Source organism: Rhagoletis pomonella, unplaced genomic scaffold (genome assembly GCF_013731165.1).
Source record: "Rhagoletis pomonella isolate Grant_MI unplaced genomic scaffold, Rhpom_1.0 Rhpom_scaffold_00006, whole genome shotgun sequence".
Classification (NCBI taxonomy): domain Eukaryota; kingdom Metazoa; phylum Arthropoda; class Insecta; order Diptera; family Tephritidae; genus Rhagoletis; species Rhagoletis pomonella.
This window is the reverse complement of record NW_023458560.1, coordinates 65,704,027-65,724,734: the sequence shown is the minus strand read 5'-3', so window position 1 is coordinate 65,724,734 and position 20,708 is coordinate 65,704,027. Positions and strand designations below refer to the sequence as shown.

The 20,708-nt window shown below is 34.3% G+C and overlaps 1 protein-coding gene and 1 long non-coding RNA gene across 2 annotated transcripts in view; both read right to left on the bottom strand.

Annotated features, from left to right (window-relative positions):
* Positions 1-6,081, bottom strand: part of LOC118741116 (mediator of RNA polymerase II transcription subunit 15-like) — a 117,154-nt gene extending 111,073 nt beyond the window's left edge. Inside the window, exon 1 of the mRNA XM_036472950.1 lies at positions 6,025-6,081. The gene's annotated coding sequence lies outside the window, so the exon portion shown is untranslated. The remainder of the gene's footprint in view (positions 1-6,024) is intronic.
* Positions 6,082-15,588: 9,507 nt separating this feature from the next.
* Positions 15,589-16,691, bottom strand: LOC118741115. The gene is made up of 3 exons (XR_004993230.1): positions 16,496-16,691; positions 16,205-16,442; positions 15,589-16,143 (listed from the first exon to the last, which is right to left on the bottom strand). It is a non-coding gene; the product is annotated as an uncharacterized LOC118741115 (long non-coding RNA).
* Positions 16,692-20,708: the final 4,017 nt, after the last annotated feature.

The window sequence follows — 20,708 nt, the reverse complement described above, 5'->3', positions numbered from 1 at the left end:
GAGTGATTATAAAAATTTTCGGCCATTTGGTATGCTGTGTGAAGGCCCACAACTGCGCCAAGTTTGGAAGAAATTGGTGCAGCGGTTACCAAGTTATACACATGTAACCATAAGTGGGCGTGGCTACGCCCATTTTCCAAAAATTTATAATATTCTTATTTTTCGTCTAAAATTATTGTAAATATCAATTTTGAGTGAATTATCTTCAGTAGTTACTAAAATATCGCAGTTTTCGTATTTCTGGAAAATACCGTTATATGGGAAGTGGGCGTGGTTAAAGTCCGATTTCGCCCATTTTCAATACCAACCTACCTTGGGTTAAGGGAAGCCTACATACCAAATTTCGTTGAGATATCTCAATTTTTGCTCGAGTTATCGTGTACACGGACGGACGGACAGACGGACAGACAGACATGGCTTAATCGATTTCTTTTTTCATCCTGATCATTTATGTATACATTTGTCTATATCTATCTCGATTCGTTTTGGCTGTTACAAACAACCGTTATGTGAACAAAATTAATATACCCTTGTGCACAAGTGCGCTCGGGTATAAAAATTAATAAAGTGAAGTGGTAATAATTAATGCTCTCTTGATAACTTAATAATTGTACTCTCTTGTTCTTATAAAAATAAATTGTTTAAATTAACCTTGGTCTTCATATTTGCTTTTATAATTTCTTCATCCACATATTCACCTAGATGATGTGAGGTGCGATGACTGATAAAAGGATATGTGCTGTGATGTCAGGTAATGCGATGCAATGTGACGCGATTTCATGTGAAGTGATGTGAGGATGTCATGTCATGTCATATAATATCATAGCATGTCATATCTTGTGGTGTGATGATCTCATGTCATATCATGTGATGTGATGTAATGTCAAATCGTGTAATCACAATGTTATGTGTCGATTATTATATCAATAACTGTATCGATAAATATACTGATAACGATATCGATAACAAGATATATTACTTAGTCGATAGTAGCATCGATCAAAATATCGATAACAAAATCGATAAAAATATCGAAAACAAAATCGATACAAATATCGATAACAAAATAAATTATTATATCGATAACAGTATCGATTAAGATGTTCATAAATATGTTGATGACAAAATCGATTATTATGTCGATAACAATATCGATAAGTATATCGAAAACAATATCGATAACAAGATCGATAAATATAACGAAAATCTCGAACGAGTCCCGATTAGGGATGTGCCGGGTGTCCGTCATATTGCCTAAAATCCGTCAGGATTTCCGGATTTCGATTATTGAAGATTCAATTTAAAAATTTAGTTCCGATTTTTTTTTTGTAGTTTTATAATCATATCGTCGTTTAAATTACAAAACCGCGTATCGTCGTTCTGCAAGACCGCGTAAATTACATTTTTGGGCAAAATTAAGATTTCCTCACAGAAGCTCTTGGGTCAAGTCTTATCCATTCGTCCTGAAATATATTAGCCATAAATACGATTGCTTTATAAAAGAGAGAACCATTTTGAAATATGAGTGTAATTACTCTCTACAAAATAATTTATGCAACCTCACATACGCGGTTTTGCATTATGTTGATACGCGGTTTTGTACTTTAAACGAAGATATTTAATAGTGTCTATTTAGTGCTTAAAATTAACAATTTTTATAGTATAGCGGGCAAAAACGTACATATTTCTATTTGCAATATAAATGCTACCCGATGCACCAAACACTTTCTGAATTCATTGCCAGAGTAAACATATTTGTAAATTCTTTGCGACTATGCTTCCACTAAATTAAAATAATTTCTTGTCTGGGTGTAAGAGGTAGCTGTAAATATTTCTCCATTTCTAAATCGCTGCCCTTTTTCTTGTACGGTTGCTGCCTTGTCTTCCCATCGTTTTGTTATCCACATCATTGACAAATATCCTGGTGAGCTCGCTCGTCAATAGAAGCTTTCACTAGAGTTCAGTCTTTTTCATATGATTCAACTGGTTTTTCCATGCTAACAGATATTTTCAAAATAGTTCACCATCAACCCATTTTTAATAAAAATGCATCAACTTGGCGCTTTTGCTTAGTGGCGTTCATTGTTGTTTACCTTTTATCTTTGACTTTTTTCCTCTATTTACCAAAAATAATCGATAAATTAGTGTTGCAGACGAAAAAGTTATCTTTTTAACACGGGATTATTTTGTAACTTGGACTTCAGAGGAGGAATTTTATATTCTGAATTACGTATTGGATAATTGTGAAATTTCTTAAGGCCAGCAGTCTACCGGATAGCCGATCGGATATCCAAATCCGGCACTCACTGCTTTTGTCCGGTTAGAGGAAGAGGCTCAAAGAAATCGCTACGGGGATAATCTACCAGGTTTAGAGCAGTCCAAAGCGCCTTTAGGAACATATAGTCTAAAACGCTTTAAAGAATGTATGAGCTTATCAAAGAATAAATTAAGAATTTTTACAGGAATCCTGACAGGACATTGCAGGCTGAAACCAAACTGGGAATTTACTCGCATGAGCGATGCAGATTTTGCAGGACGGATAACGCGACTGCCCGGCGTACTTTAGAAAAGTGTCGTGCACTATTCTGAGCTTAGTTTCAAGTTTCAAGTCTCTAGCTCATCAGGAAGTTGGTTAAGAATTGATTGCAAACTTTGACATAGCAAATTAAATAAAAGCTTATAAAATCAACATTACTTAAAAAGAGCCAACAAATTGTTGTATAAACCTAGCAGTAATCTACCAGCCACGCAAGTTTTGGTTTCCCAACATTGTGACAACAATATAAATTATACAAAAGTCAATTTTGAAACTTTATTGTTGTGCACATACATAAATATTTGATGACAGCAATTTTATGGACATTTTCTCAACTTGTACAAAAAGAAAGCTTTGCAAAAGATACAATGCCATTGCATGCAGCAGCATATTAAAGCACATGTGAAAGGGCAAAAATTGCACTCAACCAAATTATAAAAACAAAAAAAAACACACTAAAAATAATAAACCTTTCATTGTTACGTATACGCCATGTTTATCGCGATGTTGGCCTGTCGTGTGTGACATAATTCAAATTACTCGCAGGCTGACATGCAAATATTTACACGAAGGGAAATGGCTACAAATATACTAGTGGATGCCTTCATTTGTGCGGGCATGTTTGTGAGTTGATGGAAAATGTCACGATATAACACGAATTTGTCATTTACGAGTGCGCCTAAATAGTAAACGTGTTTTTGATTCAAATTTATGTTACTCATGACACACGTTGTACTTATTTAATGTACGTCCAACGTATGGTACATAATGCAATTTCGACTTAATCACATTTTGAAGAAGTATGTATAACAGTAAAATTGCTGCAATTTTTAGCAAACATACATATTAAATGTGTGTGCATAAATATCGGTGTATGGGCCAAATGAAATTAGGAAATTGGGCGTAGAATAAGTAAAAAATGGCCTTATTTATCCACAAGTATATTCAATACTGGCGGCCGCTGTGGTGTAGTGGTTAAAATAAAATAAAAAATAAAAATTTCTAATAGCGATCGCACCTCGGCAGGCAATGGCAAACCTCCGAATTTATTTCTTCGATGAAAAAACAGCTTAACATGAAAATACAATCGCCGTTCGGAGTCGGCGTAAAACTGTAGACAATATCAAGGCGCTCGCCACAAATCGGAGGAGAAGCTCGGCCAAACACTTACATATGTGTAAGCGCCTCTATTAATACACCGTGCGGCAGTAAATTTTACTCATAAAAGATTTTATATATTCCAAATATAGTAAAACTACGTTTCTATTTGTTTCTATTCTATTGTCTCTGACGTCAGGATTTTTTTTAAGGACTTTGAAATTTTAAAAATATAATTTCTTCAAAAAATGATTTAAAAAAAACCCCTATGACTATCAAATTAAAGAGAAAATTCTGTAGAATTATGGCCGATTAAATTTGTTTGTGCATACGGACGATTAGGTATTGAAAATGCCCTTTTTACATTTTATCATTGAATATCCTTGAAATTTTACAATAACTTTTGAAAAAACTATATGATAAAGAATAATAAGCACTCGACCACATCCGCGAATTTCGTCCTTCGCTTTATTCGCTTAAAAAATAAACTAATTAAAAGGACATTTTCAATACCTATTCGTCCTTGTGAACCAAATAGTGTTAATGGTTTTTAATTCTACAGAATTTTCTCTTTCCGATTCTTACTGTTTTTCTAATTTTCGAAATTTTTTAAATAATTTTTGGAATTAGATCTTTGAGATATATGTATACATAAATGCTCAGAATGAAAAGAGAAATCGATTAAGCCATGTCTGTCTGTCCGGCACACATACTTCGAAACCTCAAAGAATTATTTCCATTTCAATTAACGATGACTGTATTTAGTTAAATATTGCAATCTCTGTATACAAAACGAATATTATTTCACGTTTGTTTAAATTTTTCTTTTTTTGTTTATTTATTTCTTGAATAAGTAGACCGCCAGCGCTAAACAAACAAATAGCGTAGCAGATATTCTTGGAAGGTAAATGGAAGGAAGAACACGTTTTTTACTTAATTATGTAGACACAATAAATTGATATACCTTTGTATGTAAATGTGTATATATGTATGCGCTTTACAAGCATTGAAAAGGGTTGCTGCGGCAAGTCCATGGTCTAAACTCAAAATTTTTCGTGTTCGACACATTTGAAAATTACATTTTCCGGTAGCAAATTTCGCAGAATTGTTGCAGAGCTGTACGCAAACAAAAAGCAACAACAACCTGAAAGCAATAAAGATGCAAACTTTGCGCCGTTGTTGACATCGTGTGCTAACGATAATGATGATTGTTCGTCCGTTTGCCACCAATTGACCTTTGTTTCTTGTGTTGAAAGCGCCGCATGGGTGAGAGAGAGAGGCGGAGAGCAGACAACCTTCGATGAATATTCATTCATTTTAGTGAAAGCGATAGGGTCGGTTCTTGGAAATGTTCCTTGGCTAACAACCAACCAACAAAGACTGCTATGTAGCTTATTACTCTGCAAATATTTTTCCACTGGCTTTTAAATAGGCTTTTAGACACCTGGCAACCTACATACATACTTGTTAATATGTATATATACATATGGTTATATGTGTATCAGCTCGCTTGCCAATATTTCTACATAGTTAAATGCATTTATTGTATTGTATCCTTTCTATTAAAAAGCAGAAATGGCACAGCAAAATAAAATAAACCAAAGCAAAGCTTACACAAATGTTCATAATGGCCGATTTTGAACCTTTTTTTTCGATCCTTCGGAGTTCCGCACCTTTTATCCCATTATACGTTTCTGTTGTTTCCATTTTTTTCTATAAGCATTGAATGCGCTTTTGTCCGCATATCCTTTAACGACGCACTTGTTTGTGTGCATATATGTGTGTGTGTGTGTTGTAAGGTAGCTTGGTTGTGCTGAAATAAATCCTTTTATTTTGTTATTTTTTCCTTTTCCCTTTATAACTCGCTTTGGAGCTAAGCTATGAATTGATTTCAATAATTTGTTGATGCCATACAATCTCTTTTTTCTGCTGTGTATCTATGAATGGCTTTAAGTTTTATTATAATGTTTGCATGTTTAATATTATCTATGGGTATATTCATAGAAAGACGCTTTTGTTGGTAGAATATATGTCTGCATGTCTTTTAATTCATACTACATAAACAGGAGTATGTGCGTACGTATATATGTACACATGTATGTAAATCTCTTTAATAACTTAAATCGTCGTTGAAACTACAAAACCGCGTATGTCGGTTTGTCCAAATTTTACAGTACAAAGTAAAAGCTGTCTTATTTCAAAACGATTCCCTCTTTTATAAAGCACTCCCATTTCAGGCTAGTTTTATAAATCGATATTTAACGTAAGGAGCTTCCGGCTGAGTGCTATTTGTTCAATACACAAACCGTAAAGTCAAAATTGACATACCCAAGAATGGAAATTTTTTATGGTTAATTAAGCTTAATTAGCGTATACAATTTTCAACCCACTTTATTTATAAGACAAATCTCGTTTTAGATCTTCATTAAAGTATAGATCTGGAATCTGGAAAGATACGAAATGACATTTTTCTCAATTAACATACTCTAGTAACACTTTCAAGATTTTGTATCTTAAAAATATATATATACATTAGGGCGGGTCAATTTGTATGGATCGATTTTTTCGACATTGTTCCTAGCATATTCGGATTCTTCATAAAATTCTAAGAAAAAAATTCCTCCCGACCATAGCTCTAAAGAAAAATTTCGAGCCTGCGCATTTTTAAAAGAAGATATCTTATATATAAAATTGGATTGCTGTCCGTTAGCCTCGCTAAGACTTGAAAACAGCTTGACCGATTTGAATATTTTTATTTTTTTTGGTTTGTTTTTTATAATATCCGGATTGTTAAAACCAGAAAAAATAGAGAGGTGCCACCTGTTTAAAAATCCCAATATAAGTAAATTAATTACATAAATTAGATATTGCAATATGGGTGTCAAAAGAAAGAGGTTATGAAGGCTTACAGGCAAAAATATTTTTGAGGGGGGTTGCCACCTGTTTCAAAATTTAGTTAAATAAAATTGATAAGATAAATTAAATATTGCAATATGGGTATCAAATTAAAAGGGTTTAAGAAGGCTTACTACTGAAAATATTTTTTAGTCGAGTTGCCACCAATTTCGAAAATTTAATTCAATTAAGTTAATAAGATAAAGTATGTATTATAATATAGGTGTCGAGCGAAAAGTATTTGAAAAATTATTGATTAAGAAATATTTTCTATAGGCCTGCCACCTACCTGAGCGGTAAAAACTAAAAGCCATACTCGCAAATATTGTTCAAAACTTTTGAGGCCCGCATCAATGTGGAATACTGTAACTCCGCCAAGATAGTGTTTATTGATGGCAAACAAAGTACTATCATGTTTGGCAATGATATCACCCCATCGAACAGCCTCGATATAAAAAGAGAACAAAAGCCGAAGTATTAGCCGAAGCAGTTCATACAAATGTTCCACAATTGAACTAATAAAAAAATATGGCCTACGACTCTTTTATAGAAGCTGTGGACACTGGAGTAAAATTTAAACAAAAAAAACAAAACCAACTTCAATTCTCATATACAAATTAAAGAGTACCGTTATTTTCTTCATGGCCCAATTATCGGATCTACACTCAATTAGTAGGAGACTACCTCTGAGGAACCACCTTCAAAGAGAATTATTCAAAAAGAATTATAGAAAACGGATAACGTAGTCCAAAGTTACGCGGTAACATACATAAAAACATATTCCGACGAATTGATAAAATATGCAGATTAATATTTAATAAAGTGTTACGGATATATTTTTTTTAATACAAACCTGTGCTTGGGAGCTTATTGATACGAAAAATTAATTTCTGATATCTATTTTTTATTTAAAGAACCGCAAGATTGACCTACAAAGCAAATTACAAATTGTAACAGGAGAAGTTACTGTATGTATTTTTTTATATGTACAGTGTCGAACAAAAGTTTTGGCACAGTAAATTTTCGCATTACATATATGCAAAATTTTTAATTTATTTCCGATAATTTTTTATAAAAACATAGTTCATACTACACTAAAACACATAAAAATCAAATGTGTAAACTTTGTGAAAAACTCAGGATAATTCGATAAATCTGCATACTAATTTGCAATTTTATATTCAGATTTTCAAGCAACTTCAAACCTGCACTTTGATAAACTAAAATTGAATGGATTATTAAACTGCATACTTGGAATTTTTCTAAAAAATACTTTGCCTATATTGCGTAAAATTTACTGTGCCAATACTTTTGTTCGTTACTGTAAGTTTAAGGCTTTATTTACCCTTAACTTTAAAAAACCAAAAAAAAATTTACAAGATTTTAAAATTATTTTACGAATCATAAATTTTTTTATGATTAACAATGTATTTATATTTTTTTTGGATTTAGATCCTTTTTGCTTTCAACACGAGGTATCTTTTTTCTAGTTTCTATTGTCATAGCCATAACTCACTCTCTATTTTTATCAATCAATAAATCAATGAATCAATTTTATAATTTTTTTCGGCATTTTTCCTAATTACAAGTAGAGCTTTATAAAACTTTTATAACACCAAATGTTTATCAAGCTTGGGATTTTATGTTATCCGGGCAGGCTACTTAATTTAGCCAGAGAATATGTTTTCTTTATCAAGTTTACCCAGTTACCCATTTTAAACTGCTACCTGTACTGTATCAGCGGTTAAAACTTGTTAAATTTTTATTTAAAATTTTCGGTAAAGAATAAGCGAGTGGATGAAAAATATATAAACCGTAAGAACGGCCCATATATGTATATGTATATGAAAGAATACACACATGCGACGACTCTAGCCATTGTGTGTCATTCCTTTAAATTATAGTTATTTGTTTCTTATTATATTAAAAAAATAACGTTCGTAACACTTTAGTAAATATTAATCCGTATATTAACTGAGTATATATTAAAGACTAGAACATGACCCGGTGAACTTCATATCATCTATAATTTATTTGAATTTAACTTTGATCAATTATAACAAATCTTCAAAATCCAATACAATGAGATCACTAATACTGCCTGCTGTTATAGCTGATAAAAGATTCCACACCTATAAGATGTGCCACGCCCCTTTTTACAAACTCATTTATATACATATATCTTTCCATAAGCACCTAACATAGGTATGGGTGCATTTCAAATTTCGAGTTCATGTGACTATAATTCCGAAGTTAGAGCTGATTAAAAATTTTCACTATGGGAGGTATCCCTCATCCCCTCCCCCCCTTGGCGAGTTTAAATTTTTTTAACCTATTATAGGTCCAGGAGTCATGGCAATACTTTGGCAAAATTTTATTCGATTCTATACATCCGTTCAGGCTGCAATCTGATACATACATACATACATACTTCCACAAATATATAGTAGATTTGCTTTGAAGCGCCATCTTGCGGTTCTTTAAATAAAAAATAGATATCAGAAATGAATTTTTCATATCACAAAACTCCCGAGCACAATTCTTTATTACAAAAAAAAACATTCCTAACACTTTAGTAAATATTAATCTGATTATGGACTTAATTAATTAAAAATAATTTCTTTTAAAATTGCGCAGGCTCGAAATTGATTTTAGAACTATGGTCTAAAGGGCTTTTTTTCTTCGAATTTTATGTAGAATCCGAATCTGCTAGGAACGATGTCGAAAATAAAATTTGCCCGCCCTAATATACATATATTTGAAAGTGGTGTAAGTTATTTCATACCTTTTGTGCTTAAATGGTTTGTTACTTGTAACTAAATCTGTTAATCGTTACCTTTTACCTTTGGTTGGTAAATTTGAACGAATAACAGACCTACAATTATTTAGACCACTTTCAAAATTATATAAAAATTAATTGCTGTGCGTAAGCCTCGCTGAAACTCGAAAACGGCTTCACCGATTTGAATACTTATTTTATTTGTTCGCTATAATACGTTAATCGTTTAAAAAATAGATAGTTGCCACCTGTTCTGAAAAATTCAGTTAACATAAATTGACAAAATAAATTATTATTACAATAAGGGGTTTCAAACGAAAGGTATGAATTTGAGAAATTTTTGATTTAGAAATGTTTTTCAATAGGGTTGTCACCTCTCTAAAATGTTAAAACTAAAAATATATAAATTAAATTAAATGTTCCAAGATGGGTACCGAACGCAAAGTGTTTCGAGAAAGCTTTATTAGGCTAGTTTTTTTTTAAGGGCCGAACATTAAAAAAGTCTATTTTACACACGAAAAAATCAATAATTTCCCGAAACTAGTTGCCGAAAATAGTAAAACTGCGTTTGGTTTTTTTCTCTAACGTCAGTATTTTTTTATTTTTGAAGGACTTTGCAATTTCGAAGAGATGCTTAATTGAAAAAATTAACATATGGGTATCAAATAAAAGAGAAAAATCTCTTTCCTTCATAGCTTTTTAAATAATTGTCCAATACATATAAAATGCTAGCACAAACTTTTTTTCTTAGCACTTTCACTTTACTGGAAAGCAAATGAATGTAAACAATTGAAATACAAAGTAAATGCATATGTATAATATATGTATATATGCAGGTATGTATTTGATATAATATTAATTTTAGAAACCTATTTGCAAACATTTATTGTAATATCAATATTTAAGATCTATGTACTTTGTGCTACGTTGAACGACTTCTTATTGTTATTTATTAATATATGTACATCAAAAGACTAGTAATATTTGAATTGTTTGCTGGCTAAGTTTAAATTTCTTTTTTTCATTGCTTTCTAACTACAAAGCATACTTGGGGAAGCTTGGAAGTGAAGGAATGCAAATACAAGTATACCGACAAAAGTTTGAACGCAAATAAGAAATAATAACCGAAATATTTATGTTTGAAAGAAAAAAAAACACTTCAAAACTAAAAAAGTATGCAAATTCATAAAAAATTCTGAACCACTTATTGCATTGCCAACCTCTAAGTTCGCATAAGGTAATGCACTTCACTTAAGTTTCAATGCCAATGCAGGTAAAGTAGAATAAAGAGTGGTAGGTAGAAATCAAAAAAGCATAGCGGTGGAAACTACTCGAAAATGCATGAATGTACCAGAAAGTGGGTTTTTACTTACATATTTTCAATGGCCGCTTGGTTAGAGCTGCAGGTTATAGTATTGTGGTGAAAACGACTAGCGAACTAAAAGAACTAGAGAGCAACAACTCGAAAGCACGCAGATTGAAATTCAGTTCAAAATCCAGATAAGAAAGATACACAACGCTTTTTCTAATAGCGGTTAACCCGAGATTACTTTTACCATCTCATAAAAACCTCCAAACTCATCACGGTTCTAGGCTTCATACCTTATCCCTGTGAAAGCGGAGCAGAAGCACAAAAAGTTTTCGAGCATCTCATCATCTTCGAGGCAGGAGAGGCAAGTGAGGTTATCCTATACGTACATATATTGGTCACAGTCAGGTGCTTGTGACACGAAAATTGACCAGCCAGCAATCTCGCAAAGTCCAAGCCGATCTACACCTACATAGCTTATTTGCAACCTCTTGACTCCACTCAATCATTGCTGAGCGGAATACATATTCCTCCAGTTTCTGATGTTGGCTACGATAGCCGACACAAATGGGATTCGATTTGCATCAAATTTTGGTCAAAATGCTTTTTTTGGTTGCGGGTCCAAGAACACCTCGTCTGAGCCTTTCCTAACCGATAGTTCAGATATCTCTAAACCAGTGGCCTAGCAACCAGAGTAATAAAAGTTCGTTATGTTTACCTGAGACTTCCTAAACTATGCTAATTACACAGCAGGCCAGCCATTTTACAGGAAGTTTTAGCCTTCTTTGGTATTTCAATTTCGCTCGTTTAAGGTTTATTACTTTTGTATGAAAGTGTAGCTCACTATTTATCTAACAAAAACCATGTAAGTCAAAATTTCAAACTTTGTACAAAAATTCATCGAAATTTGTAACTAAAAACATGTTTGTTTGTAAAAACATTCTGAGTGCGCAGTTTCGTAGCCTTATCAATCTTAGAGTGTAACAAAATGCATTTTCGAAGCAGCTAGGACTTACCCCATACAAAAAAGTTGTCCAGCAAAAAAATTGTCAACGGTAAGTCCTAGGTAGCTACTTCAAACTTACATTTTGTTATACTAAAATTTAATGAGCAACAAAACTGCATATCTACTCAAAAAAATTCAGAAAAATATGAATTGAAAATTTAAAATTTTTATGAACATTTGTTAAAATTCATCGAATTTTTGTAACGCTACAATGTTCATGTTCATAAAAAACAAACATTTTTTAAACCAAGAAGACTCCCCAAACTTGCTAAGAAATGTGTTTTCCCTATCTACATATGTGATACCACCGTATGTACATACTTACATACAAATGTACACATTTATGTATAACTACACTCGGCTAAAGTAAATGTACTGCGCTTCTAAAATGCGCATGTATTTACACACGCGTAAGTTCTAAAAATGTAATGCCCAGCATGCATACTTCCTTCTTTGTATTTGAACAAAATTATAAAATCTATTTGTACTTTGATAGCTTTTTAATAGCCTGCACCAGCAAACATATGTACAGATATATCAGTGTGCAGTTGGTAAACTGTAAAATATGTATCTAACTGTAGTAGATGTATTTAGGCTTGGCTGCGTGTGGAGCGCCGGAGATTATGTAAGTATGTATGCGTTTATATGTAACAAGGTGTAACAAACCGCAAGGATGTGTATATTTTGCGTTCAGTCATTTTCCGAAAAATATTTCTTTCCTTGGCATACAGCAATTAGGGCCACATACAAAAAGCACAAACATGCACATCTTTTTGAAGCAGTTAGCATATTTATGGCCACATTCAAGACATTTTGCGGTCAATTCCCTTTCGCTCAAACCTGCTTTCGACCTTCTACCTGCCTATGTTTATATTTTTATGTGTATATATTAGAGTCCAGCGCAAGTGTATTTGCCGCATTTCGTTCGATAAGTACTCCTTGCATTGTACTCTACTCCCAACACATTGTTACTCTTTTTCCGCATGCATACAGGGTTCGGATTTGCCTCATTTTAGCCCCTCGCTCGCTCGTTAGTTTGCTCTGAGCTAGCGCAACTCACGAGCAACACGCGAGGCTGTTTGCAAATGAGCACTCGTTAAGTTCGAGCGCACGCGCTGAGCAGCCAGCGAGCGAGTAAGCAAACGAGGGCAGCGCAAGAGTAGAGCGGCAAGCAAACGAGTTGCTCATTACCTCTGCCCACGCGAGGGCGTCGTTGCGAGCGAGGCACTCATTTGCAGCAGCAGACGAGCGAGGAAAATGAGGCAAGCAGATTAGACAGGCAAACGCGTTGTTTGGTCGGCAGAAATGTATGGGATAAAAATTGCAGCCACTAAGAATTTCGAGTAAAGGATTGTATGCACGCATGCAGATATGTATATATATACATACATATGTTTGTATTTATTTATGTATATATTCTCATGCACAGAAGAATAGACTCGTGCTGTTTTGACCAGTTTTATCTACTAGGTAGGCACATATGTGCATACATATCTATGTAGGTATAATGTTTTTAATGTTCAATAATTTCTTATAAAATTTCAACTTATAAACTTAGGTCTCTTTTTATGCGATTCTTTTTTATGCGGATTTGAATTTATGCGGTTTTTCAAACACTTTTTTCGCTGTAGCGATTTTGCTTTTTTGATGTTATATATGTATAAATGAGAATATAATATTTATAAAAATCAATATTTTGTCTTTCATTTCATAAATGAGTAGGACATCAGCATTTTCAAATGAATGTTCCTGGTTTAGCCCCCATACATATGTATGTATGTAGGATAATACAAACTACTATTTGATAATTAAGGCTGGTCCACATAGAACTTTCGCGTTGACTTTGTAGTTGGCGTTGGTTTGACAGAACGCAAGTTAAAAGTATGCGTTCTACAATGAAGCTTGGCAGAGACTACTTTGGCCACTAAATTAACATATTAACGAGAGATAAATTAATATTTCATATCAATAATTGCATGAAAAATAATATTTCTTGCCTTCATTTGATTAAAAGGAAAAAACATTTCATTTCATTTTATTTATTTGCAACAGCTGGCGACCGACGCAGCGATCTTTCTGCTTTGTGTTAGCCTTAGCGTTGCCAAATTTTGGATATGTGGACGGCTGCTTTGAAATTCGACGCCACCGCAACGCCAAACTTGTATGCAAACCGGTCTCTATTCTTTGTTTACGCAAATTTTCCCATGTCTACATGTCCATACATATATACATATGTCCTTCAACAACAGGCCACAAATAAATTTTTCACCAAGGATTATATTTCATTCATCAGCTATACAGCATAACTGCTACAAGTAGCAAACTATTTTGTGCTTACTTGTTTTTTGTTTCTGCGGCACAAACGATTATAATCACGATCCAGAAAATAAAGGTCGCGCCATTCGCGGACCGCTAACCCTCTCTTCGTCGATTTGACAGCATCCACCCAATCGCTGACGTCATAAAATACTTTTGTTTACATTCACTGTTGCCAACTTGATGCTTTTCGAACCAAATTTAGTGGGTATTCAAAACGCGAAAATTTATGAGTTTTGTGCTTGGTGCGTGTTTGGTGCTTTTGTTTTTAGTTTGAAGACACCAAATTAGAAAATCTTAAAAAAATGTAAGCAAAGTTTATAGCAATCGTAAGTGTGGTAAGCAATTTTACAAAAATTTAAACAAAATCATGGCACAGTGACAATCAAATATGTGACAAAGAAATATGTGGCAGCACCTTCAATCATGCCAGAAGAAATCGACCGTTGTGCAAGAAACATTGGCCCGTAGTCATAGTCAAAATAAAGTCGACTTTAAAGTTAGTTGCAGCTTTTTTGACAGATATCCCATTGAAAATTATGTCAAAAAGCTGCAACTAACTTTAAAGTCGACTTTATTTTGACTATGACTACGGGCCATTGATTTTTGAATCGGCGTCCTTACAATAAAATTATGTATTCATATAAAGTACATAAAATACATCAATACAAATTTGGTGCTTTTTCAAAGTCAAAACTTGGCAACACTGCCTTTTGGTCGATGTTTCCTCTTTTTCTTGTCGAGTTCGTCTTGCTCTCTCATTCTGGTATTTTTTGACGTCACGGCCAGTTGCTCCCAGCTCGATTGGCGCAATCTTGTATTCTATCATTCTTGGATTATAATATCTTCGTTACTTACTTTTCTCTGTAAAGACAAAATACATGCATATGTACATACATACATAAATGCATATATACATAAATACGTACATACAAACATATATAAATATGCATGCTATGTGTGTACACATGTATGAATATGACTCTAAAAAATAATTCATTCCATAATCTATGCTTATGTATGTAATCAATTTTATTTGTTGTTTTAAATTCTGCCCTAATATAATACTTTACATATATATATGCATATGTACATACAATTATTAACATACTTTCGTACATAATCTATTGACATACATTCCCACATTGTTATGCACAAAAATGCATGTGTTGTATAGTACACTCGGAGCGCTCGCTCGTCGCTCACTCGTCTTTCCTAGCAGAGTGAGTATGCAGATAGTTACTCGCCTCGCACTGCGAGCGAGGCAACACACAACAGCCTCGCTCGTTTAATAGGAGCGCGAGGAAACAAGCAGCGCTCGCTCGTTTGGCGAGCGAGCCAAACTTCTCGTGCCTCGCCACATTGCTGCTACGAGTACGAGCTGCGAGCGCCTCGTTGTCTGCGAGGCATTGAGTAGGAGTTTGCTCGCTCGCTCGCTTGAACTCCGAGTTTTTGCCCACCCTGCATACATACACTACTTGGCGTTGAGAGAGTAAATACTTGACGTACTTGCTATCAAGAATGATAGAATAAATAGATTGCGCTTTGCGCAGGTCCGTTACTCTTGTTTACAAATCAGCTGTTCGAGTGTTGACGTCATAATATAAAATTTTTGGTGGGAAGCGTATTGGTTTGCGAGGGGAACGTATTGGTTTGCGAGGAAAACGTATTGATTTGTGATATTTTTGTTAAAGTTATAAAATAAAAACGTTGTAAAATGAAGTGCGCAGTTGCGAAATGTGGAAAAACGGTGGCAGAGTGCAGTTTGTTTACTTTTCCTTCAGATCCAGAACTTAGGAAAAAGTGGATCCAGTTCTGCCGGCAAAGCAAGGATTTCCAATTTAAAACTTGCTATATTTGCATGCATCACTTTGCAAGTGAAGATTTTGAAAATAGTCTGCAGTTTGAAGTGGGTAGGATGTTTATTTATTTCGTTTATTGTGTTTATATTAATGAAAGTGTTTAAAACATTTCTAAGGTTATGCAAAAAGAAGATTGTTAAAACGAGGCTCCGTGCCATCAATTTACAAGCCCGGTGATGAAAACCCGGAGCGTTCGCAAAGAGTTCATCGTCGTTAATATTGGGTTTCATTGGAACGATATCCTTATTTGATGCTGTGGGCAGGCGTCACAGTTTCAGGTAAAATTTCGTGCTTATGCCTTGGCAGTTTAATTTTATGTTGGCACCGTTTGCATTGTATTTCCTGAAATAAGTACGCATTGGAAGTTAGTAAAAAGTAATGTATTGTCGCAGATGCTACTTACCATGCTATGAGCACGCCCTTGCTCAACGAATTGGCCCTTTTACGCTGTTTCCTGGTTAGCGCTCTTCGATTCTCTGTAGTCTTTCTGGCATCGCATAGCTTCTATATTTGTTTCCAAGCCTTGGAGCTATGCACTATTTGCTGTGGCTTCAATTTCATTTGGAAATCTTACTCGTTCCATTTGCCAGCGCAACGGCGGCCACAGAATGCAATTTTTATTTGAACGCCCTACTCACTACCTGAAATAAAATAATAATATAAATAATGTAAAAGAAACACAAAATAAATTTACCGTCTTCTCGATTCAATAAATTGCCACCAGATTGTTTTATTTTAGTCTTTCAACAAAATTTTATGCTATATTTACTTTTTTTCGTCGAAATTGTATGCGATTTGACAGATCGCCAACAACAACTTTTATATTATGACGTAGATGCGCAGAACGAAAAATTTTTGCACCCCTATCGGCGCAATCTTTGTATTCTATCATTCTTGCTTGCTATTACTCCAACAAAGTACGTACTCTACTTTCTCTCATCGCGTACGAGAGAGATTTGCTGCTGCCAAAAGGGAGTAGCAAATCTACTCTCTGTATACTTGTAGTACGGTAAGTACTTGCGTATTAAATTTAAATTCTGGTTGTTAGCCTACTAGTTGATATCGTTTGCAGCGCTGGTCAGTGATATTGAAAGAGTAAAAATAGAATATGGAAATTGACGATGTAAGGAAATGTTTACGGCCTTATTTATAAAAAATAACGTAGATTTAGACAGTTGTTTAATGTGACATTTTCATAAAACTTTTGTATTCAAGCAGCTTTTTAAATCTATGTATGTACTTAAATTTTTATGAAAGTATTATTTCTCGTCTCTAATTTTCTATAAAACTATTTGCAGTCATTAACCAACAAATAAGTTGTCAAAAACAATAACTTAAGCAATGCTGCTATACGAAATAAAATTATTAGTGGCAAATCAAAATTTTGAAAAGTGCCGATTTTCACATTCGATAGTTGGACATGGTAGCGACGAGATGTACCGAGCTGCATACCGATTTAAGAAATTTTTTATAGAAGAAAATTTATTTTCCATTTATTGCGCGTAATTTTATATGAATTTTTAGTTTTTCTTGAGAGCCTTTACAAATAAAAAAAGTTTCGGAATATGTACATTAGGCCGGGTCGATTTGTGGGGAGGCAAAAAAATCGCCCATTGCTCTGTGAAAATCATATTCTAGGGATCAAAATAAGAAACTTTGCCGAAGGAACCATACCTCTAAAACGAATTCTGATGTCCCCCAATTTGGGTCGAACTTTTGGGTAGGGGCAGATTTTGAAAAATCCCACTTTGACCCATTTAGAGTGCTCCAATCGAGTCCAAATGTATGACCCCCACTAACTTTGGAGGCCCGACCCACCGATGCCAGTGGCACACCCCCTGGAACCCCCCTCGGGGTTCACCATACAAACATTACAAAAAATCGCCGGTTTTGCACTTTACATGAAAAAATCAGCGAAATGCCTATGTTTTTTCTTTTTGGAGTTTATTTTTCTCTTTACAAATTTATTTAGTCAGAACATATGTAAATGAAAAAATGAATTTAACTTAGTAATAGAAAAGAAATTAAAAAAAATTATTAGAAATTAGCGTTTTTACAACCCTTTTAAAACCAAGGCATCACTGTGATGCATTTGCATGTCGTAAACATAGTTGTGTGGGTTTTTTATTCAACCGTTTTAAAAAATGAAGGTATCACTGTGACACAATTGCAAATCGGAAAATTGTTGTGTGCGTTTTTTAAGACACAGCTGCATGTCGTAAACTTACTTGTGTAGTTTTTTTATAGCACCTACTTAAGAAATGAAGGTTGTTTTTACAACCCTTTTTGTGGGTATTTTAAGGCACCTTCTTAAGAAATGCGCGTTTTTTGCAACCATTTTAACAATTAAGGTATCACTGGAATGCACCGAAACCCTTTTAAACAATGAAGGTATCACTGTGACACAATTGCAGATCGTAAAATTGCTTGTGTTGTTTTTTTTAAGCCACCACAAGACACAACAGGTAGAATTGAAATTACCATTTCATTCTTATTACTTCGTCTCGTAGACCATATATAACGCAACAGTTTTTGTGAATGCATTAAGTCGTTGTGAAGACCTCAGAGTGTGAAGTGCTAATTTCAGATAAAAAAAATATTTCAAAAAAAAATAATAAGTGAAGTGACCATTCCAAATCAAAAAGTTTACAATGAATCCACCATCCTCTACACCGCAAGATGAAGCAACTACATCAACAACTATCGAAAACCCAATGAGTCATATACCCAAGCATGATGTTACTGTTTTTGGTGTGTCTACTGATTTAACTGATCTTAATTTACCAACCCATCTGGATATCTTGAGATATTATTTTTACTTAAGCGAACGTGCTAAAACAGAACAAAAAAAGTTTTCCCATAAATCATTCACTATTCAAGTACAAGATAAATTGATTGGAATTTGGGAAAAACTTGGTATGGAAATAATGCTGAAAAAAAAGTGTATTTAATAAATTGAATAAATTGCTTGACAAGTATCAAGAGCAAATCAAGAGAAGAAACAACACCCAACAATTTACAGAGTATGTAAAATCTCTGGAAACAAGTTTTTACATTGGAACATGTAAATGCGATTTGAAGGCAGCTCCATGTGCATGCGGCTGGGTTCCCGAACGCCTCAAAGAGTTCATGCACGATCAACATAATCAGAGAAGACTAACAATGGATGCATTTGTGATGGAAACTGAAGAGCAAGGAGCAACGTCTATGTCATCAATGCCAACATACCAAGATCCCGATGATTCAACATACGCACCGCCACCGGTTCAAGAAGATATGGATAGAAGCACAAGTTCACAATACACAGAGAGATACGATTGTTTTAACTTTGCCTTGGTATGTGACAGATTTGGTGTGCCTGACAGAGTAGCATCAGCATTGGGAACCGCTCTTTTGCAAGAATTTAAAATTAAAGATAAGCATGGGAAACCTCTCATCATGGATAAATCGAAAGTTCGCAGAGAAAAAGAGAAATGCAGACAAGAAGTGCTTCGCAAACGGTTAGATGATACCAATTTGTTAGCGTTTTCATTCGATGGCAGAAAAGATGATACTTTAACGATAGATAAAATTGATGAGAAGTATCATACTAGGATGGTAAAAGAACCTCATCTTGTTATTTTGAGAGAACCCAATTCTGAATTGATTGGTTACGTAAGACTGGAACATGAAACCGCTGAATACAAAACAACCAAATTAAATGGTTTTTTCAACGATAAAAATATATCACTGGATGCATTAATTGGAATATGCACTGACGGTGAGCCAACAAACACTGGCCCACACGGTGGAATTATACGACGATTCGAATTGCTGTTAAAAAGACCATTGCATTGTTTCGTTTGCTTTCTACACTTCAACGAACCTCCGTTTCGGCATTTGTTTGAAGCTTTGGATAAATCAACCAGCACTGGACCAAGATCGGCAACCGGAAAACTGAGCCGTCAAATCGAAACTTGTGAAACTCTTCCGGTAAGTTATTGCTATCACTCATTTATTATAATTGTCAACCATTTTTAATTATTTTATTATTATATATTTTCAGGTGGTGGACGGCTTCCAGAAAATTGAGTTGCAAAATATGCCCCCTGCTCCATAAAAAATTGAATTTTCCACCGATTCGAAGTACTTATACGACATGGCCCATGCAATTTCTAGCGGCGTGGTTCCGGTGGATCTGGCTAACATCAAACCAGGAAAATTGTACATTCTCGGTGGCTCACCAAGGCCGCTAGATTATTGCGATTATATGTGACAACGGAAAATCCAGATGCAAATTTAAGAATTCTGGTTGAATTTATAATTAAATGTTATGTGCCAATGTACTTCAATATCAAGTATTACAGCTCTGTCGTGTACGGCAGTGCATTATTTTTCAAGTTCATTGGTTGGTCACGATTTCTAGAACCTCGTTTACGCAAAATTGTCAATCAAGTAATTAAAGATAATTCATATTATGCGCATTCGGAAAATATCTTGTTATCAATGTTGTTTGATGATAGCAAAGAAAAGCGCGACTGTGCCATCAAGAAAATTCTACGCTATCGAACCGATGTTGACGAGCCAATGGAACTTAGAGTTTATAAAAAACCAGATATAAACTTTAATTGCACAAGTTATACGGAAATGATCAATTTGAATGATATAAATATCGTATTTGAACCACCATTCACGCGAAGCATTCCGTACGATACATTGAAAGAATATTTAAATCAAGATGATCCACCGTTTAATGATCCAAAAATTCCATCACACATACAAGGAACGGAACGACATGTTCAATTGCTAGCTAGCGTTTCCAAACGGGTTATACCGGAAAATGTAGAGGCTGTTATGGCGACATTAGAGAGCCGTGCGAAATTGCCCAGACTTGAAAGTAAAAAAGACTTCAAACAATAATTTTTTTT